Source organism: Staurois parvus, unplaced genomic scaffold (assembly GCF_062004578.1).
Source record: "Staurois parvus isolate SC_StPar_1 unplaced genomic scaffold, SC_StPar_1.0 ptg000145l, whole genome shotgun sequence".
Taxonomy (NCBI): Eukaryota; Metazoa; Chordata; class Amphibia; order Anura; family Ranidae; genus Staurois; species Staurois parvus.
Window position 1 is genome coordinate 14,850,535 of NW_028317941.1, and position 26,951 is coordinate 14,877,485.

The following is a 26,951-nucleotide window of genomic DNA, read 5'->3' on the forward strand; positions in this document are numbered from 1 at the left end:
TGCCCAGTAGGCAAGTGGTTAAAAAAATGTTCTGTGAATGAGAACACTTCAAGTTCTGACAGACTTTGTGGCTGTCGGCATTTAGTTGTCAATCAACTACCATGGTGCTGTGGAGCGCCGTGGTAGTTCATGGAGTCTGTCAGTAAGTATCTGCTTGCCTGTATGGGATGTACGAGCAAGCAAATACACTGACAGGTCAGGGGGAGACCTGCATGGCACCAGTGATCTGGTGTAATGTTTTAGAGGTTTCAGAAACAAAAAAATAATACATGCACATTTTTTAGCTGCAAAAAATGCATTTATTATTCTTTGTTAAAAGGTGAAGTTATCCTTTAATACAGGCCTTATGAAGTTTGACAATCTCCCGGAGAATTAAAAAGCTGGATATCCACCTTTAAGGCCTGAGGCACACAGGACGTTAAAAAAAAAAAACTCTCCTAGAAGTTGCCCTCCTGGCAGCAGCGTTTTTGCAGAAAAAAATGCCTGACGCATGTAAAAGCATCTAACGCATCAAACGCTTGGGTGCCAATTCATTTCATTGGCCAGAATGATAATTTATGCTGGCCATTGAAATGAATTTATGCTCAAATGCTAAAAGCGACTAGCATTTAGGACACATTTAGCCGCATCAAGCATATTTTCTGCCAAAACGCTGCTGCTCCTGGACTCACTGGCTCTGGTATTTTTTTTTCCTGCAGGTAAATGTTACTCCTACAAAAAGCTTCTAAAAGTCTATGTGTGCCTGGACACATAGGATAACAGAGGGCCATTTGAATTAGTACAAAACAAACACCCGTCGCCCCTAAAAGTGGCTGCAAAAATGCCCTGTGTGTATGAGGCCTAAGGCAGTAGACCAGGACCCCAGGATTCCAGTTATTCAAAAGCTGGATTTTCTAATTAGATGGTTATGTAATTCAACTGCATTCCTATCTAAAACAGTCCATAACCACAAACCAAAGGCCTTAATCTCACATGAGAGAAATCAAAACAAACCTATGGGAGCTCTGAAGTTACCAACAACAGTCGGTTTCCATATACAAGCTGCGGCTTCACGTCTCCTTACCACTTTTTTTTTTGTTTTCAAACTTCAAAGAATATTAAACCCAAAAACAAAAATGTATTAAGTTGCAGCTCACCAATTCTTAGATGGCTGCATTTAATTTATTTTTTTATTTATATTTCACCAGGTGATCCAGTCAGTAAGTCTTATTTTTCAGGTAACAGACCAAGCTGTTCAGACAAAATGGCAGTTAGAAGGTTGAGACAGTGGGGTTGATTAAAAATGGGGAGTGTAAAATCTGGTGCAGCTCTGCACAGAAACCAATCGGCTTCAAGGTTTTATTGTCAAAGCTTAAATGATCAAGCTGAGGTTAGAAAGTGATTGGCTGCCATGCACAGCTGCACCAGTTTTAGTAAATCTCCAAACCATTTAGCACTTACAGGCATGCATACAATTGTCAGCTTTTATTCATGTATGTAAAACCATCACAAAAGGAAAAGAACGGTTTGTTTGTAACTGCTTATAAAATGTTACGGCAGCTATACATGGATCAAAATTTGGTAAGTTTCAGCAGGTGGTCCGGATGAATTTTACTCTATGTATGGGCAGGTTGATTGTACACAAGTCGAATGACCCATAAGAGAGTGGGTGGGGAGTGTTGTGTTCCAAGCATATGTATTATTTATGTGCTGTATTGAACTACAACAGGTGGTTATGGTTCTGTAGTATGCTGACATCTAGTGGCTGTTAAGAGTAATTACAACCTGTTTAATTATGTGATTTGTTATCTCCCTCTGTCCTCCCCTCCTATTTATTGCTAGTTAGCTCAGTCCAAGCTAGACCCTTCCTGTTTCTTCCATATTCCCTCAGTCACTGTTAGTTCTTCACAGAGAGAAGGCTTAAGCAAAAGACTGGAAATACTTCCTCTGTCATTTTCTGAAGCAAAATTGTGTTGGATTCAACTTTTGTAAATTACTGAAGAACTAAACTGCCTGTTGACTGTGCCAAGTCAACAGGTGATCAAACTCTTCTGACAGACTGGGTTTATGAATTTATGTTGATGCATAAAAGTGGCATTTGAAACAGAACATGGGTGACACTGGATATCAAAACTCTTTATTCTTCTATTCCACACACTTGCTTAACAGGAGCTACAATATCATATGAAACAGTATAGTGGGTTTGAATTTACACTTTTCTGATGACTGTGGTGGAATTTCTACTAGCCAATAATTTTTATGATCACATCATTATCTGCAGAAATGTGTGGCATCTAGGAAGGCAAAATTTTTGCCCTCCTGTCAACCTTTACATGGGTTTCTGGGAGGAGCTCCACATAGTAGCAAGTGACAACCCTATTTATAAATTTACTTCATGCAATGGCCGCTTCACAGATGACCTCTTGCTGATATGGAGAGGTCTGGTAGACTTTTTTTTTTTTTTTTTTACAGTCCTTTTTGTGTCTTACATTAATGACAATCTAAATGTGCTGTTTATATGTTTTTAGGACCAAGTGACTTAAATATTAATAGCTTACTTTATTAGCAGATCAAACCAATTAGGTAGTCCACACATCTACTTTTCGCCAACTTCAGGCAAATATATCTTAAGAGCGACCCGAACCTAAGATGGCTACATTACATTTATGAGAGAGCAGAACTCATTCAACATAATGCTACTCACAATAAAAAGAGAATAAAAAAAAAACTTTATAGAATGCTAGAGGTGTACCTGCTTTTGTTGCCACATACTCAAAAGGCATATGATAATGTAGTTAACATTGAGCAACCTTCCTATTGTATTTGCAGATTCATGGGTATATGAAGTGCTTAGGGAAGGTTGCAAATTTTTAGTCGAAAAGCTCAGAAAGCCTAGCTATCAGTTAAAGCTTTCTACAGGTGTGTTATTGCAGCAGGTAATGCAATTTGTCAACCCCCCCCAAAAAAAAAAAACTAAGAATGGGATTTAATCAGTTTGAGGAGGTGGTTTCCAATTTGTTCCCTATGTAATGTTTGGTACATTGGATGCACTATGAGAGACCTCTGTACTTGGATTGGTGAGCACTACTGTGGAAGTCTGGGTACGTCTCTACCATCTCTATTGTGTTTAGTCATTTTAAAGGTGTACATAGAGAGGACATGACTTTTTGTCATCGTATAAAAAAAGGTAGCACTGAATCCTAGAGGACAGAATAATCGCAGAAAATTGCTTGAGAGAGAGCTCTGAATCTTCAGACTACATATCAGGATCCCACACTAGGCTTATATTTAACTTCATTTACTTCTAAAGTGCCCAGGCTTTGGAAGTTTTCTATTATAATTTCAGTAATGTTGGTTTATAGCTGATGTTTGTTTTTTTTGCATTGCCTGCCATATGTTTGCAACTAATCGAATTGCGTACCTGCCTTGAGCGGAGTAGACATATTAAAAACTGTGTTCACATATACCATAACCAGCTATGATTAAGGTTGTCTTGTAAGTTTCTATGAGGATTACAAAAAAAGTTTTAGATCAGCTGATAGGTGCTCAGTACTTTTCCTGCAAAAAGGTGAGTGTTTCTTTGCACCCTGAGAGAGTGGAGGGAGGGCAAAAGGGTGAGCTGTAGGTTTTTGTTTATGCTACTGAAAGGAGGTTTATCCTGGATATTTGAAGAAAGGTATCTGCTAACCCATCTACACAGTAGCATAAGGCTACAGGCAAGAGCTCCAGCTGATGGTGGACAAATGCAATCATTGGAATGAGGGCTGCAAGCCATGTTTTAGGACCAGACAACTGAAGACAGACACAGGCATTGGCACAATGGCAGTTTGTATAGCAGGACCAGCCACAGAAAACTGTACCTTGAATTCTAACCTCTTATCCAAAAGGGACACAGGAAAAACAGGCACATCCTTAACAAGGACTGTAAAGGTTTTGTTAATGCTGAGCTCCGGCATAAGCAACTATTGTATAAATGCAAGAGGTATGTATATTCTTCCTTGAATCTTGGTGTACTCTGTGTATTTCTTCCACACTTGTGCAGTAATCCAGTGTAAAACTATGCCTCCTTGCAGGACATAAGATGCTAGAGCCTGGTGGGACCATATACTCCTTTGATGAATGTATTTAACGTTCCGGGGGTCTGACGATGAGAGTGCCAGGCTGCAGTTTGGATGTACATGCTTGTTTGATCTCTATAGCTTGAGATAGTTTCAGTTTGGTAAGAGGCTTGCCTTTTTCTAAGGAGCACTTTACATGAATTTTCAGCACAGAGCACTTTTTACATGATCAATTTTGGGACTTTTTCATTTGTTTTCCTATATTTAGATATTTAGGTGTATTTAGGTGTTACTTATTTGTATATTAATCGTGGGACTTTATTTTCACTTATTTGTTTAATATGTGTATACATTATTTAAAGGGACAGTGCATTCGTTTATAATGTTTTAAAAAAAGGCTAAATCTAATTGCAAGTTTTTATTTGTAGCACATATGCTCACCACACAGAAGGCCGCAGTTTTTGGGCTGCTCCAGTGTGTGGCTCATGAACTAGGGACAAGATTAAAGCATTTGGCACATTTATTCAAATTGCTTGGGCAAATGTGACTTGTCATAGGAGCCGTTTACATTTGAGTACACCATCAGGAAAAGAAAAGTGCAGTGTGACAATGCTCTTCATAACAAAATCCTCACAGGTTTTAAACTAGGGCAGCTGGCTTTTTAACACTGAAAGACCAAGCAGACAGAATCTATCAATCCAAGAGGAAGGTATGGCCTGTAAAAAAAACCCAAAAAACTACTTGGTTTACTCTTTATGATTATGACGATACCAAATCAGGGTCCAAGTCTTTGAGCAACAGAATCTTTCAAAAAATATGTGCTGTTCACCTACGGAGGAAATGACTGACAGGCCAGGCCACGATGATGTCACTCCCGCGCATGCGTGCAGGAGTTCCGGGCCACGCACAGTACTCTGAAGGAACGTCACGGGTATGCCATTCCTTCAGAGAGCCTGTGCCGGCTTTAAAGAGAATATCTCCTCAACAGTGCACATTTAGGAGATATTCAATATATCTACAGGTAAGCTTTATTATAACACAACAATAAAGCAAAAACAGGCCACCAAAAATGACACAAATTACCGGTGTCATTAGCATATCTCCGACTCACTTGTATAAGTGTGGATACGTTCTGACGAAGTCTGCGGTGATTGGCGGACGAAACGCGTCAACGTATTGACGTCACTACGCTTGGCGTCTTCACTGGGTGCGGCGCCCACGAGGCGGGAAGGAACGGCGGTGTCACAGCTCCCTGCTAGGAAGGCCCAAGACCCTCTGAGAACTACCACTGGGCTACTATTACAGCGGTTCGCAAAACGGCAACCCCTCAGGGAAACATACCTTCCACCGGTGGCAAGTTATTTAAAGCTTACGGCTGTTGAGATTTATAGAGTCTATGTGGTGGCAATAGGGCATGTTTTATGGGCCTAATTTACCCTGTATACTCGGGGAATTTTTTGGAAACCCTCTTTGGAGGATAATCTACATGTATATATATATATATATATATACGCTATCCTATTCAGGCATTCTTTGCTGTGACATAGCCACATCCTTATAAAACCGCAATAACCTTCTCAAATTGAACAATTTTTGGAAACCCTGTATTGGGTATATTAAACTTAGGTATCTACGGCCTGCTATATGCTATATACACACTATATATGTGTTTGGAATCCACGCACTGTGACTACCTGGCTCCTCACCCCCATATGCATCTTTGAAAAAGCATCAAGGACCTGATCCTAATTCAAGTTGACAGGAGTCTTCTTGATCTTCATTGATGGTAATATATCCACATCTTGTGTGTGTTTTGTTTTCGGGGTCACTTGATGCCTATGATCTATATATTTACCATTTTTCTCTATATATATCCTCAGAATCATTTGGTACTGTGGACCTTGTTTTACTTGGGGTGGCTATCCAGGAAGTCCCTACATTTGAGAAGCGGGCATGATAGTCTCATTATTGAGAAGGTAATAGTAGTATCCATTGACAAATGTGGAGGGAGGCCTGGTGATTTTTGGATGTGAATTGGCTTTCATATTCCTGTACATACATTATGTATTTTTGTGTTCCAGCTCTTACATTCCAGGAGGTCCCTGACATATATGGGGAACACACCTGTTGAACACATGGTTTACTCGAATTTAAGTGGGAAACCCACGGAAATCCAGGATAACTATCGCATCATTACACAACTCTGCCTTATATGGTGCTCTATTTGCTAAGATGACCCTAAATTGAAGACGCTAAGTGTTTTTTAACATGATTTTATTTTTTTCATATGTACACCGTGCTTATGTTTAACCTCCCTATGATCTATGTGATCAAATAAAGTATTGTTAAAAATTCTTTTGAATTCATATTACTCCGCGTGGATCATCTAGTAACCTGCTTTTTTAGGTAGGGGTGTTCTTGTCACACTACGATATTGTTTAGTAAGCTTTATTATAAGTTTACCTGTAAGGTAAAAGTAGGTAAACTGTAGAGAAGGTTACCACCACTTTAATATCACTCCAGGCTATGAGCTAAATACACAGTACAAGAGTGGGAACCAACTGTAAAGAGTTTGAAGACAATCTCCATTCCAAATTTGTACACTGTATAAGACACATTGCGAATGTTTGGTGAAACAGAGAAAGGCAAGCATGTGACTTGTCAGGGTAATCGGAGGAAGGTATCAAAGCCCACTAAGTGCAAATACAAGTAAAGTGGAGATACATTTTAGACACCGTGCACACTTACATAGTTCGGCATAAACAAGGTCTAGCGTGTCTTGGGAGCTGCAGGTGGGTCATACAGCCAGCCATTGAAGTGAATCGCTTTGCACCCCTGAAATCATATAAATGCTGATGCTTCTATGCATCGCACTTACGTGCATATGACAATTTCCCAAACACAGCCGGTAAAATACACTGTACGCATGGGTAAACACTAATGCAGAGAAAAATTAGCATGTACACGGGCGTAAAGCAATTCACTTCTATGGCTGGCTGTATGCCCCACCTGCAGCTTCCCAGCAACAGGAAAACATGTTTTTTTTTTCTAAGTAGGCTGTCTTTATGCCTAATTGCTTCCTTGTGTATGTAGCCTTAAAAAAATCCTGTTTAACAGTGCAAGACAGGGTAAGTAAATCATAAGCTTTGATATGTGCAATTAATCTAATCATCAGTGAGGAAATTAATTTAATGGCTATTTCTCTTGAAAAATTTGTTCTCTCTCTTTACTGGGCCAATATCCGCCTCTGCTTTAACACCAACAACACCTGCTTTCCGCGTGGATCAACACGTCCCTATCCTGCTTTTACTGGGTGCATGCTGTCAAGATGTCTCATCTACCATAACTACCCTCTCCGTGTATCTATTTGTATACCCCCTCACCTATTTCCATGCCATGGTTGAGATTCTAAACTGATGACCCTAATACTGCCAGGTGGAAGGGATAACCACTTGAACTCGATTTGGACAATTATGTACAACCTGGGCAAGGGATAGAAGGGGGCTTTACAGGTTAACAAGGATAATTCTAATGGCAAACACAGTTACTACTAGGAACCCCAAGGTGCCGCATTTAAAGCAGAACTACACTCACCTTGGATCCAGCGATGCGTCATGTACAATTTTGAACCTGGTTCAGGCACGATTTCCATTGTCATACACTTTAACAATTCGCACCAGAACCACTGAACAAAGTCATACCAGAGGGGGCAGAAATCATGCAGTGAAAACCAGCCTGCACATATGTGAACATGGGGCTAAGGGGAGTTCGAAGTCCTAAAACATCTTCTGTCCTAGAGTGCCAACCCTGTTCCTCCACAGAAACTATACAGTGAGTGAGCATAATAACCCTCGGACAGGAAGTGTTACTGGCAGGATTATCAGGTGAAAATATTGGGAACAAAAGGCAGAAAAAAGAAAAGTAACGCATTTATGATGTCTAAAAATGGGTAAACTGATTCATTCATTCAGTTGTACATGACTGTGGCCAGCATAAACGCTGCTTGTCAAAAGGAACAGTAAAGCAACCCAATACCAACATGATTGAAGGAAAGCTTCTAAGATCCATGTTGCAAAAGGTGACCAAAGTTATCTGCAAAGTTTAATATGTACCACTAGTATTCCTCCTTCCTAAATACACTGTTGAAACAATTGCACGTCCAACCCCCTATTTACCAGTAGAAAAAAGTCCCTCTGCCATAAATTATCCTTTTGTAAATATGCTGAAAAATCACATTATATATCACTACACATTTATTTTTAGGCAATCCTGATTGCTACATTAGGAGAGAGAGAGAAATAGAGGGGGGAGGGGGGAAAGGGACAGTGATTAAGTTATTTGTTTAGTTTTTAAGATTCAGTAGTAATTGCGGGTACACATCTCCCTGACTGCACACATGCTGCAGGTTGAATAGAACACTGAAATTACCTCCTTCATAATAGTTTGTTTTGATAATGTATTGTGTGTGGAGATGATGAGAAACAGTTGCTGTCAATTTGATTAGCCATTATATTTTCATGTTAATTGCCATTATTGGGTCCATTCTGTTTAGTGTCACCATAGAAGCCATACAATGTTAGCATAAATAACAAATTGGAGTAAATTAGGAAGATATATTTTTGCCAATTCATTTTAATTGCCCCTCAGTCCTTCCGTTGGTTAACGCAGTTGTTGACCCATAATAAGCGCTAGGTCAATATAGCTGCTTGTCAATTCAGAAATGCAAAGTGCTGTGGTTCTGAGTAATGGATATACAACAACCTTTGCCAACCAACTGAAGCAAAACGAAAGGCAAGTCACATGAAGAAATAAAGCATCAAACAGAGAGTTTAGCGACCTCATATTAGTAGATGGGCTAATTAAAAGTCACTGCCTAAATGGATAGGGAAAATGTAATATAGTTTTTTTTTTTTTTCATCAACACCTCCTGTACTTTTGCTCACTGGCACATTTTGCAATTAGCAAGATGGGTGAAAACAAAAGAATCTATTAGATTTTCACTGTCAAATATGATTAAGCTGAAAGCTTAGAACAAGAATTAATTGACTCTTTCCCTACTGCACTGTGACAGAGCTACCTGAGAACACACTTGATGGAGCTACTGGGAAAAGCACTCACCAGCAACAAACCCAGCCTCTATTACTTCCTGATTACAATTTTACATGTGCAGTTTATACATTTTTCTTTTCCTGGAAATCTGCTTTGGTTCCACTAAGCACCCCGATTCTTTTAATCATGTTATTTTGAAAACCATTTTAAAATACCCACTTTAAAACCTTACCCTCTGAGAATATTCATTTCTAGTTAGGCAATGCTTTGTTCTATAGAGGACTCAACTTATGCAGTACACCGGGGCCTATTTAATACTGCAATGAAGAAAGTATTGGTGTGTAGCAAGGACAGCAACTGATTGGAACAGTCTTTTCTTAGCTTGTCAACACTAAACTGGAATAAATGTTTTCAGATTGGTTGATGGGATACAGCATGCCATTGTTCTCTGAACCATATTACTGTATGAAGGGCGCACAAACGTATTCAATGAGACAAAAAAAAGAGTAATCTAGAACACTTTAAATCCAAAAATGTATTAACAATGACATAGGTGCACCCTCTACAAATCCTAAATAAAAACAGGTATTGTAGCATCTATAAACATAGAACCACTTCTAAACAAAGACCCCCCTCCCCACACTACACCCAAGCAAAGAATAAAGATTGAATACAATTAAGCAATGTCATGTGAAAATACTTCTGCATTCCCAGTCACTTCTCAACTCCCTTCTCCTCCTCAGAGTGATGCAGTAATTAAAACCTAATTATTATCTTCATTTTAAACAAAACCTAAAGTGAATACCAATTAATAACAACATACTAATGAGCATCTGCTGTGATGAAATTGAATATGAATGCGCTGCAAATTTCGGGTAATTTATTTTCGGGGAAGTGCCACTGGTTGCATTTGGCTGTTAGAGGATGAGCATGCACGCCATTTGCCATTACTCAATTTGGCACAGTGCAACTGCTGTATAAGGTCAAAGTTTAATGCTGCAGATGTTTATCTCCAAGTGATACCAACAGTGTACAAGCATCTGGAGGTGAAGCAGCATTTATACAGTACATATTTGTGTACCCTATATAGAAAGATTATAAGCATGGAGACCAATAATAAACACTTAAAGCTAAACTCTAGACACACATCTCTCTCTCTCTATAAAATCAGCAGTATATTCAATATAAAATATATTCTTAAATGCGACTTGTGTTATTTTGAAATGAAGGATGCCATAGCAAAGCTTTTTCTGAAAATGTGAGATGCTTGGCTGTGTGTGATTTCAGTAATTTCCAATCACATTCTTGGAACAATTATTCTGTAAATGAGTGTCAGGAAAGTGTCAGAACTTCTTATCTCTATACTTGTTTCAGGTCAATGACTCAGACAGCACTGAAGTCAAAGCATCAAGGACAGTTAAACAATGGCAGCCTCTGGAGATGTCTCATGATGTTGTTCCTTGAAGTAGCAATCTGGGAGAGGCAAGGCCAACAATAGAAGCAATCTGGCTCTGTTATGGTGCACATGTGCTCACAGTGAACATACTGACAGACAGTAGGAGAAAGTGTTGATCTAAGCAGTGTGTTCCTCCACAATGGTTCAATCAGGGGAGTCCTAACTAAGCTGCAGAAGTGGAGGCTAAAGCTCTGACTGGCAAGAAATTCTGGACCACAAAATGAAGTAAAAAAAATTACAATCCTTTAGCAGATATACAGTACATATAAATATTTAAAGGGAGTTTTTAGCTGCGTGCCTAGAGTTCAACCTAAAACACAGAAACATACAAACACATTTATAGTTGGAAGTTGTACATAAACTCTTCACCCCCCCCCCCATTTCATTCTTATAAAATTAAACCTTTAAAATATATACAGAAATTCATTTTAACATGCACTTGAAAATTACATCTGAAATGTACCTGTTTCGAAGCAAAAAAAAAATAATTCTGTTGTCTATGACAAAGTCACAAAACTTTTTCAGACTTTCCCTACCTAATCATTGTTGAATTAAAAGTGATTCTAAAATTTAAATGAGAAAAAAAAAACAGCAAACATGTTATACTTACCTGCACTGTGCAATGGTTTTGCATAGAGCAGCCACAATCCTTTTTTGGGTCCTCCACCAATGCTCCTGGCTCCTACCCCTTTGCGAATGCTCCCAACAGCAAGCCTCCTGCTCGCTACCAAGTCACGCTCCTGTGAATAGACATTGTCCATTCACACACAGCCTGGCTCGGCCCCACCCCCACCTCATTGGCTCACGGGCTGTGATTGACAGCAGCAGCTGCCAATAACTCCCGCTGCTGTGTGAGCGAATAAGGAGAGAGAAACCCAGGAGAGCCAAGGCTCTCATGCACATTACTGGAGCATGATGGGGCTCAGGAAAGGATATGGGGGGCTGAGGAGTGAGCTGCACCCAGGTTTTTTTACCTTCATGCGTAGAATGCATGAAGGTAAACAATCTTCTGTCTTTAGAACTACGTTAATCCAGGTACTTGTAACATATCAGACAATAGGGTTCACAAATTATGACGTAGATAGAGGTCATGTAGGGCAAATTTTTTAAACTGGTCAGAGAATTCAGAAAAAAAAAAACTGCTTTTAAATATAACAAAAGAAAAAAGTTGGATAATTAATGAACTCGTGAATTGGTGGGTCAAGATTCCAAAGAAATACAGGTCTAAATAAAAGCTAGGACCGATAATCAAGTAATATACAGTCATGGCCGAAATTGTTGGCACCCTTGATATTTCTCCAGGAAATCATGTATTTCTCACGAAACGTATTGCATTAACACATGTTTTGCTATACACATGTTTATTCCCTTTGTGTGTATTGGGACAAAACAAAAAAAGGGAGGAAAGAAAGCAAATTCGACATAATGTCACACAAACCTCCAAAAATGGGCTGGACAAAAGTATTGGCACCCTTTCACAACTGCGGATAAATAAGAATGTTACAAGCATGTGATGCTCCTGTAAACTCACCTGGGGCAAGTAACAGGTGTGGGCAATATAGAAATCACACCTGAAAGCAGATAAAAAGGAGAGACGTTCACTTAACCTTTGCATTGTGTGTCTGTCTGTGCCACACTAAGCATGGACAACAGAAAGAGGAGACGAGAACTGTCTGAGGACCTGAGAACCAAAATTGTGGCAAAATATCAACAATCTCAAGGTTACAAGTCCATCTCCAGAGAACTAGATTTGCCTTTGTCCACAGTGCGCAACATTATCAAGAAGTTTGCAACCCATGGCACTGTAGCTAATCTCCCTGGTCGTGGACGGATGAGGAAAATTGATGAAAGATTGCAACGCAGAATAGTCCGGATGGTGGATAAGCAGCCCCAAACATGTTCCAAAGACATTCAAGCTGTCCTGCAGGCTCAGGGAGCATCAGTGTCAGCGCGAACTATCCGTCGACATTTAAATGAAATGAAACGCTATGGCAGGAGACCCAGGAGGACCCCACTGCTGACACAGAGACATAAAAAAGCAAGACTACAGTTTGCCAAAATGTACTTGAGTAAGCCAAAAGCCTTCTGGGAAAACGTCTTGTGGACAGATGAGACCAAGATAGAGCTTTTCGGTAAAGCACATCATTCTACTGTTTACCGAAAACGGAATGAGGCCTACAAAGAACAAAACACAGTACCTACGGTAAAATATGGTGGAGGTTCAATGATGTTTTGGGGTTGTTTTGCTGCCTCTGGCACTGGGTGCCTTGACTGTGTGCAAGGCATCATGAAATCTGAGGATTACCAAAGGATTTTGGGTCGCACTGTAGGGCCCAGTGTCAGAAAGCTGGGTTTGCGTCCAAGATCCTGGGTCTTCCAGCAGGACAATGACCCCAAACATACGTCAAAAAGCACTCAGAAATGGATGGCAAAGAAGCGCTGGAGAGTTCTGAAGTGGCCAGCAATGAGCCCAGATCTAAATCCCATTGAACACCTGTGGAGAGATCTTAAAATTGCTGTTGGGAAAAGGTGTCCTTCCAATAAGAGAGACCTGGAGCTGTTTGCAAAGGAAGAGTGGTCCAAAATTCCGGGTGAGAGGTGTCAGAAGCTTATTGATGGTTATAGGAAGCGACTGATTTCAGTTATGTTTTCCAAAGGGTGTGCAACCAAATATTAAGTTAAGGGTGCCAATACTTTTGTCCAGCCCATTTTTGGGGTTTTGTGTGACATTATGTCATATTTGCTTTTCTGCCTCTGTTTTATATTTGTTCCAATACATACAAAGGGAATAAACATGTGTATAGCAAAACATGTGTTAATGCAATACCTTTTTTGTGTGAAATACTTGATTTTCAGGAAAAATATCAAGGGTGCCAACAATTTCGGCCATGACTGTATCAACGTGTACAGTTTATAATGATGAAATATACATGGGCACAACCTTATTTCCTCATTAAAACGTATGTAAACCTAAAAGCGAAAACTTTTGGACTAAATTACTCTGTCCCATTGTAGTACATATAATGCTTTCATTTATGCATTCATGTTGTAAAAGGCAGACAAAATTTCTTGGGATTCTGCTGGTCCAAAATGCAGGGCTTCCTGTTCCTTTTAGAACAATGCTAATCATGGAAGCAGATCTGTTAGTGGTCAGGTTGCATCACTTCCTCTTCTGAGACTTAAAGTGGTTCTAAAGGCTGAAAGTTTTTACCTTCATGCATTCTATGCATGAAGGTAAAAAACCTTCAGAGTGCAGTTCTCCCCTAATATTTAACTGAGCCTGACTGAGATTCAGCGCTGTGCACAAGAGCCTCAGCTCTCCAAGGTCTCTCTCAACTAATTGCCTGAAACACAGCAGCAGTAGCCATTGACTCCTGCTGCTGTTAATCACAGCCAACGAAGGAGTGGGGGCGGGGCTGAGCTGTGCTCTGTATGTCTTACAGACAGAGGCATCTCGGGAGCGAGCATGCACGAGTGCCCCAGAAGAGGAGGATCGGGGCTGCTCTATACAAAACCATTGTACAAAACAGTTAAGTATAACATATTTGTTAAAATAATGAAGAGAGAGGAAAAAAAAAAAAAAGTTTTACAACCACTTTAAGTTAGCCATACATGCTCAGTTTTTTTTCGCTCAGCCAACAAGCTGCGCAAAGAAACCCAAAAACTGAACCAATTCCCCTATCCACACAATCAAGAGGTGGAGGGGGATTCCTCCCTGCTGTATCAGTGTATCCAGACAGTAAACCATCGACCAGTAGATCGAATGCTACTGAAGAAGACTGACCATAGGTGGAGAGAAATTTGTCTGGTCACTGCTGAACTGGCTGCATTTTGATCCGTCTATGGCCAGCATTACAGGACCTGTGTTGGCTCATGGTGTAGATGTAGTCATCTGTAACAACATGTAAAAAAGACAAAACCTCAGCGCCCAGGACTCTCCTATTATACACACAATTCCCCGTGAGATGCTGCTGTACACAGGTGCAAAAACCAAAAAAACTTATATCAATAAAAACCAGCGCAAACCCACATAATCAATTGCATTACTCAACTTATTAAACAAACTTAAAGACTGTGACAAAAAAAAACCACCTTTTGTGTTAGTAAAAATTAAATTATAAAATATATAAAAATAAATATATAAATATAAAAAATTAAAATTCATAAGTCCAGTGACAAAAAAATCCCAAAAACTTAAGTAGACAGTCCCGTGACAAAATAAATCAATTAATAATTAAATTATTAAATTATAATTTTCATTGGATTCTTCCGTGCCTTTGATCCCTTCACCATCCACCAGTGCAAAAACCAACATTAACCGCACTCACCAGATATTAGTGAGTCGCACGCCTTTCAGGAATAGTAAGGGCTCCTGGACCCCCTTTACTTTTTATGAGACCTCCAAATGCTGCTTCCTCTTATTTCTGGGTGCCTCTTCTGCTTACTCCTCTCACCGAATCCCCCAAGGAAAATCAGGAAGAAGAAAAGACCATAGCGTGATACCGTAGTGGTTTCTCCTCAAAATAATCTCTCCAGACCACTCACATTTTAGCGGGGTATAACCCGCATTTTATTAGAAACAACAATGATCAAGACCTTGATAACGCCCTGTGGGTGGGGCGAAACGCGTTGACGCACTTCCGGTTGCCTGTTCCGGCGTCTGACGTCATTTCCGGTGAGTGGAACGCACGCCGAGCGGTGCGTTCCAAGAGGCCATCTTAGCATAGTGGATGAGTCTGCATCTGAGGTCTGCCATCCTGCTGTATACCAGGCTGTGGGGTCTTTATGCAAAGTCGCTGTACTTGGAAAGTGGATCATTTTGAAAGAAAATCATTGTTGTTTCTAATAAAATGCGGGTTATACCCCGCTAAAATGTGAGTGGTCTGGAGAGATTATTTTGAGGAGAAACCACTACGGTATCACGCTATGGTCTTTTCTTCTTCCTGATTTTCCTTGGGGGATTCGGTGAGAGGAGTAAGCAGAAGAGGCACCCAGAAATAAGAGGAAGCAGCATTTGGAGGTCTCATAAAAAGTAAAGGGGGTCCAGGAGCCCTTAATATTCCTGAAAGGCGTGTGACTCACTAATATCTGGTGAGTGCGGTTAATGTTGGTTTTTGCACTGGTGGATGGTGAAGGGATCAAAGGCACGGAAGAATCCAATGAAAATTATAATTTAATTATTAATTGATTTATTTTGTCACGGGACTGTCTACTTAAGTTTTTGGGATTTTTTTGTCACTGGACTTATGAATTTTAATTTTTTATATTTATATATTTATTTTTATATATTTTATAATTTAATTTTTACTAACACAAAAGTGTTTTTTTTTGTCACAGTCTTTGTTTGTTTAATAAGTTGAGTAATGCAATTGATTATGTGGGTTTGCGCTGGTTTTTATTGATATCTGTAACAACATGCACCCCCACCCAGCCGTGCAGGAGTATCAACCCCCAGACCTTGGAGCAGAAATGGAGCTATAGCATTTAAGTGACTTCCACTAAATAGAAGCATAAAATGTACTTTGCATGAATTTTTGGTGGTTTAAGTTTTATGTGGAACACTTTATGAACCTATCATAAGAGTCTTAATACAAGTTTATAAAAGGCTTTATATATATTTTAATGAAACCCTGACACCCTTACGTGGGTCGATGAGGTGATCTTTAAAGAGACACTGTCACTACCCATTTAACACAGAAAACAGTACTCTTTATGCTTAAGCAAAGGTAAGACAGGCAAGGCATTCAACTGCACTCCATGTAAAGCTAAAAGTGTGTGACAGAAGGTGAGGTTGAAAGGATTTGGGAAGAATGTTTGCACATGAGAAGCAAAGTAGTTAAAAAAAACCCAAAAACATAAAATGGGGGCTGCTAATGGGACTTGGTGTAAATATTCCAAGTTTATTCAGTGCTGTATGACAGAGATCTGCATTTGGTCTAGTACATATTTAATACCAATCTGAGGGAAATAATAGATTTCAATGTAATAACAAACTGAGGGAAATAATAGATTTCCATTTAAGCTGGGGACAGAAAATTATTTTGAACTATTAGGCCCCATGTACATGGGACACTTCTGAACGATGGAAACTGACTGCTGGAAAACACAGGTTAAAAAACGTCTGATTTTTTTTAAAGATAAGCACAGGAGAACCTCCCAAATGACCAGAATGCACTCAAAAGTGGTAAATTATAAACTATTTTAGACTGTTTCAGAGAAATACACACCCAGGAGCACCCAAGAATTAGTGCATCGGGGCTGCTTTGTGAAAAACCATTGCACAGAGCAGGTAAGTTTTTAAAAAAAAACAAAAACCCTGAATCTTTAAATGTTACTTTAAGTGCACTACATACTACTGACCTCTGAACTGCCCATATTCCTGACCCCTGCAATGTTCAAGCAGAAACAAATCCTACTTTGACAGGCAAAACCCAGCTCAAACTCCTAGACCCCAGCACACCAGCCTGGCGATAATTCAAACCAGCAAGCTATTCCAGATCCAAGGCTAGAAAGACTATGAATGAAAGTGAAAGCCACGTTTCTCATTGAAGCAAAAGGGTAGGATATGTTTATATTTTTATAATAACATTTGTTTTAACCTACTCAGAAACTTGTTCAAACCTTCCTTTTTATTGGGGCCTTGCTAGGTTATCTCCTAAAAAAACCAAAACAAAAATAAAAAATCCAAAAGCATGCTGTACCCTGGTCCTCTTCAACCTTTTTGTCAGGTAGATCTCCACCTCTCCATGGTTGCTCACCCCCGGTCTAGAAAAATCCTGCAAATCGAGGGTTCTTCCTTTGCTTATCAGTGACCCAAAGTAGTAAAACTAGCTGATCGCTTTACAGCTGAACTACCAGAATTTTATGAAGGTGGTAAGCAAGGTAGCCCCTGTATTTCAATACTGACAGCTTTATTTTAAGGTAAACATTGGAATAATTCAAAATAAGTGTTTATTGAAAATACACTATTATTCCCTTGCGTGGCAACACAGACATGACTTTTTTTGCTCCCTGATTCACAGGATTCTTACAGGTGGAGGCCACTGACATTTTTTCCCTACTCATCTTCTCTGACCATTTTTCACTAGTTTTGCATTTGGCTAGGGTCAGCATGAAACGATACCTGGACCCTATAGAAGTTGCACAGGCAATCCCAACTCCTCCAGGATAGCACATCAATACGTGCCATTGCCAGAAGCTTTGCTGAGTCCCCCAGCAATGTCTCAAGCGCATGGAGAAGATTCCAGGAGACAGGCAGTATCTCTAGGAGAGCTGTAGAAGGTCCTTAACCCATCAGCACGACCAGTATCTATCTACTCCTTTGTGCAAGGAGGAACAGGATGAGCACTGCCAGTGCCCTACAAAATGACCTCCAGCAGGCCACTGGTGTGAATATCTCTGACCAAACAATCAGAAACAGACTTCATAAGGGTGGCCTGAGAGACCAACGTTCTTTAGTGGGCCCTGTGCTCACTGCCTGGCACCATAGAGCTTGATTGACATTTGCCACTGAACACCAGAATTGGCAGGTCTGCCACTGGCACCCTGTACTTTCCACAAATGAGAGCAGGCTCAACCTGAGCACATGTGACAGATGTGAAAGGGTCTGGAGAAACTGTGGAGAACATTATGCTTCCTGTAAAATCGTTCAGCATGATCATTTTGGTGGTGGGTCAGTAATGGTCTGGAGAGGCATATCCATGGAGGGACGCCCAGACCTCCACAGGCTAGACCAGTGGTCTCCAAACTTTCTAAACAAATGGCCAGTTTACGGTCCTTCCAACTTTAGGGGGCTCGGACTGTGGTCAACAGCAGTAGCAAATATCCTGGTGTCAGTGGGAGTAAACAATACCCCATTTTTGATATTAGAGGGAAGAATAGTGCCCCATCATTTGTTTAAGTGGGAGGAATAGTGCCCCATCATTGGCGTCAGTGGAAGGAATAGTGCCCCATCATTGGTGTCAGTGGGAGGAATATTGCCTCATTATTGGTGTCAGTGGAAGGAATGGTGCCCAATGTTTGGTGTCAATGGGAAGAATAATGCCCTATCATTGGTGTCAGTGGAAGGAATAGTGCCCCATCTTTGGTGTCAGTGGAAGGAATAGTGCCTCATCGTTGGTGTCAGTGGGGGCAATTGTGCTTCATCATTGGTGTCATTGGCCCACACGCTCAGCTGACTTAAATCCAATAGAACACCTCTGGGATATCATGGTTTTACAGGTGGAGGCCATTGACATTTTTTCCCCTACTCATCTTTTCTGACTGTTTTCACTAGTTTTGCATTTGGCTAGGGTCAGTGTCACTACTGGTAGCATGGACCCTGTAGAGGTTGCACAGGCAGTACTCCTCCAGGATGGTACATCAATACGTGCCATTGCCAGATGCTTTGCTGTGTCTCCCAGCACAGACTCTAGAGCATGGAGGAGATTCCAGGAGACAGGCAGTTACTCTAGGAGAGCTGGACAGGGCCGTAGAAGGTACTTAACCCATCAGAAGGACCAGTATCTTCACTTTTGTGCAAGGAGGAACAGGATGAGCATTGCCAGAGCCCAACAAAATGACCTCCAGCAGGACACTGGTGTAAATGTCTCTGGCCAAACAATCAGAAACAGACTCCATGAGGGTGGCCTGAGGGCCGATGTCCTCTAGTGGGCCTTGTGCTCACTACCCAGCACCATGGAGCTTGATTGGTATTTGCCATTGAACACCAGAATTGGCAGGCCCGCCACTGTGCAGATGAGAACAGGTTCACTCTGAGCACATGTGACAGACGTGAAAGGGGTCTGAAGAAGCCATGGACAATGTTATGCTGCCTGTAACATCATTCAGCATGACCGTTTTGCTGGTGAGTCCGTGATGGTCTGGGGAGGAATATTCATGGAGGGACCCACAGACCTCTGCAGGCTAGACAATGGCACCCTGAGTGCAATTAGGTATTGGGATGAAATCCTTGGACCCATTGTCAGACACTATGCTGGTGCTGTGAGTCCTGGGTTCCTCCTGGTGTACGACAATACCCGGCCTCATGTGGCGAGAGTATGCAGGCAGTTCCTGGAGGATGAAGGAATTGATACCATTAAATGGCCCCAAAGCTCTCCTGACCAAAATTCAATAGAACCCCTCTGGGATATCATGTTTAGTTCCATCCGACGCCACCAGGTTGCAACCTCAGGCTGTCCAGGAGCTCAGTGATGCCCTGGTTTGACATTTGGGAGGAAATACCCCAGGACACCATCCGTCGTCTCATTAGGCACATGCTCCGACGTTGTCAGGCATGCATACAAGCACGTCGGGGCCATACAAACTACGGAGTACCATTCTGAGTTGCTGCAATGAAATTTCAGCAAAATGGACTAGCCTGCACCATTATTTTTTTCACTTTGATTTTCCTGGTGTCTTAAAATTCAGTCCTCTGTAGGTTGATAATTTTCATTTCCATCAAACGATGGGGCATCCTTACGTCCCAAAACACATTACCCAGTCCATATCAGTAGATATCCAGCATATTTTCCCCCAGTGAGTTCTCATGTGTTTTCAAAGGGTTCCTTTACTTTTTTTGAGCAGTGTGTAATATATATATATACACACACACACAGTTGCAAGAAAAAGTATGTGAACCCCTTGGGATTACGTGGAGTTTTGCATGAATTGGGGAAAAAATGTGCTCTGAACGTCATCTAAGTCCCAACAATAGAAAACACAGTCTGCTGAACATAATACTACGCAAACATTAGATGTTGCCATGATTTAATTGCACATAACATGTAAACATTCACAGTGCAGGGAGGAAAAAAGTATGTGAGGCCCTAGCTTAATGACTTCTCCCAGAGCTAATTGGAGCCAGGAGTGAGCCAACCTTGACTCCAATCAGTGTGATGATATTGGATGTGTTGCTGACAGCTGTCCTGCCCTTAAAAAACACACACCTGTTTTGGGTTTACTGGTTTCAAGAAGTACTGTCTGATGTTAACCATGCCTCGCAGAAAAGAGCTCTCAGAAGACCTACGATCAAGAATTGTTGACTTGCATGAAGCTGGAAAGGGTTACAAAAGTATCTCCAAAAGCCTTGATGTTAATGTATCCACGGTAAGACAGACTGTCTACAAATGGAGAAAGTTTAGCACTGTTGCTACTTTCCCTAGGTGTGGTCATCCTCTAAAAATGACTGCAAGAGCACAGCACAGAATGCTGCATGAGGTAAAGAAGAATCCCAGTGTCAGCTAAAGACCTACAAAAATCTCTGGCACATGCTAACATTTTTGTTGACACATCAACAATAAGGAAAACATTAAACAAGAATGGAGTACATGGTAGGACACCACGGAGGAAGCCATTGCTGTCCAAAAAGAATATTGCAGCACGTTTGAAGTTTGCAAAAGAGCACCTGGATGTTCCACACCACTACTGGCAAAATATACTGTGGACAGATGAAACAAAGATTGAGTTGTTTGGGAAGAACACACAACACTATGTGTGGAGAAAAAAAAAGGCACAGCACACCAACATCAAAACCTCATCCCCACTGTAAAACATGGCGGAGGGAGCATCATGGTTTGGGGCTGCTTTGCTGCCTCAGCGCCTGGACGGATTGTTGTCATTGATGGGAAAATGAATTCCACAGTTTATCAAGACATTTTGCAGGAAAACGTACGACCATCTGTCCACCAACTGAAGCTCCGCAGAGGATGGGTGATGCAACAGGACAATGACCCAAAGCATACAAGTAATTCAACAAAAACAATGGCTGCAACAGCACAGAATACGCCTTCTGGAGTGGCCCAGTCAGAGTCCTGACCTCAACCCGATTGAAATGCTGTGGCATGACCTTAACAGAGCAATTCACACCAGACATCCCAAGAATATTGCTACACTGAAACAGTTTTGTGAAGAGGAGTGGTCCAAAATTACTCCAGATCGTTGTGCAGGTCTGATCTGCAGCTACAGGAAACGTTTGGTTGAGGTTATTGCTGCCAAAGGAGGGTCAACCAGTTATTAAGTCCAAAGGTTCACATACTTTTTCCTCCCTGCACTGTGAATGTTTACATGTTATGTGCAAATAAACCATGGCAACATCTAATGTTTGTGTAGTATTATGTTCAGCAGACTGTGTTCTTCTATTGTTGTGACTTAGATGACGTTCAGAGCACATTTTATGCCCAATTCATGCAAAACTCCACGTAATCCCAAGGGGTTCACATACTTTTCTTTTAACTGTGTGTGTATATATATATATTTCTTTTTTTTTTTTGTTAACACAACTAGTTTTCATACTAAGCATTTGTCTTAATATTGACTTCTTATAATCCAGCAAATGGACTGGCAGTGGGAGGGTCAGCATGAGTAGCTGACCAGGCTTTGCTGTATATGCGCTGACAGGAAACATCATGAAAGGAGGAGAAAGTGAAATTCCTGTCAGTTGCTCTACTTTCATTGTCCAAGAAGGCAAGCAAGCAAGAAATAAATAAATAAAAAGAAGAGGAACCTAACCAAGCCCAGACTGGGACAAAAAATAGGCCCAGGCATTTTAGACTGAGCAGCCCATTTTTTTTTTAAACCAAATTACAAATAATATTAACTGCTGCTTTACTGTGCGCTTTAATAATATAACATGGGACTGAGAAGAAAAAGCAAAGTAACGCCTTTTCCAGGAGTCTTTCAGGACAGCACCCTTATAAACAGCAAAAAAACAGTACCATATAAACAGAAAAAAAAAAAACGATAAAAAGGGTGGTTAACTGGGGCTGTCTTGGAAAAGGCATTACCGCAAGTGTAACTTTGCTTTTTCCCCTCCCCGTCTTTCAGGACAGCAACCATGAGAGGATAAGCAAGCACTTACCCCTAGGGTGGGACCACCGCTTTCAAGACCTTGCGTCTGAAGGCCTGCTTCTTTACGGAGATCAGGTCAAGCCTGTAATGCTTAACAAAGGTGTTGTAATTGAACCAGGTAGCTGCCTTACATATATGTCTCAGAGTTGCACCAGCCAGCTCAGCGTACGTGGCCACCATGGCCCTGGTGCTGTGAGCCACAATGCCTTCTGGGACTTCTAGACCCTTGGGCCAGATATGCCTGTCTAATTGCCAGTCTCAGCCACCTAGCCAAGGTGCACCTAGAAACCTTACAACCCTTTCTTGCTCCTGCAAATGATACAAAAAGGGAATCTGACATCCTGATATCTTTAGTCCTATCTAAATAATGAAGAATACATCTTTTAACATCTAACATGTGAAATTTCCTTTCTTGGTCACACGAAGGATTAGAACAAAATGACGGTAAAGTAATTTCTTGGCTTTCTTGGGTAAGAAGGTCGGGTCCATCCTAAATGTTACCATATCTGTAAAAATCTGAAGGAAGGGGGCCTTGATTGATAGGGCTACCAACTCACTCTCGTTGCTGTGGTAATAGCTACCAGGAATACTGTCTTGAGGATCAGAATTTTCAGGGAACCTGAATCCAAAGGCTCAAATGGGGAGTTTGTCAGTGCACTGAGCACTGTCATCAGGTCCCACTTCAGAAATGGCCGCGCCTTTACTGGCTTTTGTCTGGTCAAGGACTTAAAAAACCTCACCACAAGCTAATCCCTGACTAAGGGTGACTCCAAGAATACGCTAAGACGAGACCTGGCATTTTAGCATACTCACAGATAGCCCCTTGTCGTCCCCAGCCTGCAGGAATTCCTGGCCACACCATCTGTTAAAATGTTTCCAGACCTTAAAGTAGATTGAATGGATTTCTTCCTTTCTACTATTTAAGAGGGTGGATACCACCCTAGCAGAAAACCCTTTCCTCCTCAGCAGCTTCTTCAGAAACTAGGCCGCTAGATTCCACCTGCATACCCTGCATACCTGGAGACATAAGACTGGACCCTGTGAGAGAAGATCCTCTAGACACGGCAACATCCAAGTGGCCAGGGCCACTAGGGTCAAAAATCAGGCCCGCCCGGGCCAGTGCAGGGCTATCAAGATCAGGGAAGTTCGGTCGCACCTGAATTTTCTCAGAACTGCCGGCAAGGACGACAAGGAGGGGAAGGCATAACACAGGGGAAAGTCCCACCATTGCATTAGTGCAACCACCGCCAATGCCCCATCCCAATGGTTTAAGGCGAAAAATACCGGGACCTTGGCATTCTGACCTGACGTGAAAAGGTCTGTGGACAGAGTCCTCCACTTTCCTATGATGATCTGGTAAATTTCCCTACTGAGCACCCACTCCGATTCCCTCAGCTGCCTTCTGCTGAGAAAGTCTGCCACCTGGTTTGAATCCCCCTTCAGGTGGACGTCAGATAGGTAGGCTACATTGGTCTCAGTTCCAAGGCAAGAGACCACAGCGTTCTGCTTCATATCCCTCCCTGTCTGTTGACGTACACCACAACCGAGGAGTTGTCCAAGAGCACCCGCATGTGTTGTCCCTGCAGCTGCTCCTGGAAGGCCAAAAGATACTGCTTTCAGTTCCTGTCAGTTCAAGGATCTGCCCGCCTCTTTGGGTAGCCAAGAACCTTGCACCACGGACCCCTCAAGGTGCGCTCCCCAACCTCTGGCACCCACGTCTGTCCCAACTTCTCTGGAGATGGGAAAGACCCATAACAGCCCCTGAGCTAAACTGGTTGACCTCCTCCATCACCAGAGTGTTCTTTTCACCTGGGGGGATATCTGTACCTAGGAGTCCAGAGACTCCTGACGGTGACCCCAGACGTCTAAAATGAACAGCTGGAGGAGCCGCAAATGCAGCCCTGCCCACTGCTCCGCCGGGATGTACAAGGTTAGTAGTCCTAACACCAACATGGATTCTCTTAGGGACATGGCCTGATACCCTAGAAGCCGCCTGATTCCCCTTGTCCAACTTCAGAATATTCTCCTGGGATAGGAAGGTTTTCTGAAGGGTGGAATCTAGTTCGTAGCCCAGGTACACCATCCTTTGGGCAGGGACCAAATTCAACTTGGCTAAGTTTAGTAGCCAACTTAAACTCTACAGGTGTCTCATCACTAAGGCTACATCCTCTGTCAACTGTTTCTCTGAATCTGCAGACAGATCATCCAGGTATGCACCAGCGAGACTCCCCTTAGACAAAGGCACCAGGGCCTCGACCATGATTTTTGTGAAAATCCAGGGCAAGGAGTAAAGCCCAAAGGGCAAGGCCTGGAACTGCATGTGAAGCATTCTCCTGGGGCCCCACACTGCCAACCTGAGCAGGGATGTTGAATTTATATCGCCCGAGGCCCGGGACATGTATTTCCGGGCCCTGAGCAGGTAGTTTATGTTAACCTATAGGCTCTGTAGAGAACAAGCAACAGGGCTCACCTGTCAGGTGGAAGCATTCGGGCGGCAGCGCTGCTGCCCATTGCTTCCACACAGCCCACAGTGCCAGCTTTCACCCCCCGTGTGAACCTCCCCCTGCCTGCTATGTCTCCCGGGCTCCGCTTGCCCAGGACTGGTTCATCACTGTCGGCTAGAGCGGAGGGAGGAGAGCGGACACGTCCCCCCTCCCCTTCTTTTCCTGACCCGGAAGTGATGTTATGATGTCCACGTTGACAGATTCGAGGCCATTGAGGCCGAGAAAGAATGTAATGCAGTGCGATGTGCACTGCATTGCATTCAGTGGAGCACAGAGGAGACATGCAGGGTCTTTTAGACCTTGAATGTCTCAATAAAGGGAAACTGTCACCAAAAATCATTACATAAGGAACTTTGTAAAAGTAAAAAAAAAAATAATTTTTTTTAATTGTAAAAAATCAAAGTTACACCCAAGCACATAATATCCTCCTCTAAAATAACGTAAAAGCACATGCCAACTGCGATACATGTTATATATTACTGCGCACGCCAGGATGAGAGCAATAATTGTAGCACGAGTCCTCCTTCGTACACTATGCTGGTGACCTATAAGGGGCTTAAAGGTTGCCTATAAAAAATATAGGGTACTGAAGTTCATCGCCATTTCACAAGCGCACACAAATTTAAGGTTTGACATGTTGCATATCTATTTACTCGGTACAACCTCATCTTTTATATTGTACAAAAAATAGGGTCATTTATTGCTTTGTGTCCTAAAATTAACTTGCCTGTGTTTTTTACTGAAATTTTGTGGTAATATCATGCGATATAAAAAGTTGGAATTACCACTATTGTATTCTCTAAGGTCTCTGATTTCACAAAATATATAATGTTTGGGGGTTTTGTGTAATCTTCAGGCCTAAAATGATTTTTTAAACTTGTGAAAAACAAAACAAAACCGGCTGACAGCAAAATGGATAAGGGATAAGCCTGACATTCCCTTTTCCCGACGAGCACCCAATCAGGGCTCATTACACTGCAAGATGTCTACCTCTCCCTGCTTGTCCCCGGGTGCAGTGCTGGAGACAGGCAGAGAGGGGAGGAGGAGATAGACAGCGCAATGTTAAAATTCTTAAACGTTTAAGTCGCCATAAAGCCCCTTTTGATTTTAAAAGCCCCAAACATTCCTAAGAACACCTCACATTTAAATACAGTTTTGGTAAAAAAAAATTTTTTAATTTGGACAAGTAAATTGTCATAAGGGACAAGTAGATTGGGGCATCAATTTAGTCCTTGCACAAGTAGTTTTTTCAAAAATTTCCACACCCCTGCTGAGGAATCTCTGAAAGGGCTACGCAATTGGGACGTGTAAGTAGGTGTCACTTAGGTCTATTGAAGTCAGAAAGCAGTTTGGGGGGAAGAAGAGACCTGACTGAAAATATGGAATCCATACGGAACCTCTTGTATTTTATGGACTCGTTTAAGGGTCTGAGGTTCAGAATGAGCCTATACTTCCCGAGGGCTTTCTGACCACAAAGACATGGTAATATAAGCCCTTGCTGATCTCTGAGGCGGGAACCCTGACTATGACCCTCTGCTCTTCCAATTCCTACACATTTTGGGAGTTTCGTCATTAATAGCCTCTGCGGCAGCAGTTTCAGATGTTCTAGGCGGTACCCCTTCCTTACTATACCTAGGACAAATGAACTGGAGGACACAGCTTCCCACTGTGAGAGAAAGACCTTTAATCTTCCTCCCACTGGGGGAACACCATCATTGAGACTTTTGAGGTGGCTTAGGAGGACAGAAAATCGCTCTCCCCCCCCCCCCCCCGCCTCTACCCTCCTGCCCCCTCCTTCCCTGTGCCTGGGGCTTTTTCTTAAGTGGAAAGGCCTTTTTTTGGTCAATGGTGCGGTCCAACACTGTATCAAGAGCAGACCCAAAAAGAAGATCCCCTGTGAACGGGATGCCACAAAGCTTAACTTTAGAGGCAGTGTCCTCCTGCCAGGTCTTAAGTCACAGGGCTCTGCGGGCTGAGTTAGTCAGGGCCGCTGACCTTGCTGTCATCCTCACTGACTGCTGAGGAATCTGCAATATAACAGACCCCTTGTAATAAGGTCTGGAAAGAGGCTAGTATCTT

General features: G+C 42.0%; 1 protein-coding gene and 1 long non-coding RNA gene across 3 annotated transcripts in view; one reads left to right on the forward strand and one right to left on the reverse strand.

The window, feature by feature from the left end:
* Positions 1–26,951, reverse strand: part of POLA1 (DNA polymerase alpha 1, catalytic subunit) — a 472,294-nt gene that overhangs the window by 66,120 nt on the left and 379,223 nt on the right. The gene's annotated exons all lie outside the window — the stretch shown is intronic.
* On the forward strand, positions 5,715–6,392 carry LOC149464939 (uncharacterized). Its single transcript, XR_016312278.1, has 2 exons — positions 5,715–6,013; positions 6,119–6,392. It is a non-coding gene; the product is annotated as an uncharacterized LOC149464939 (long non-coding RNA).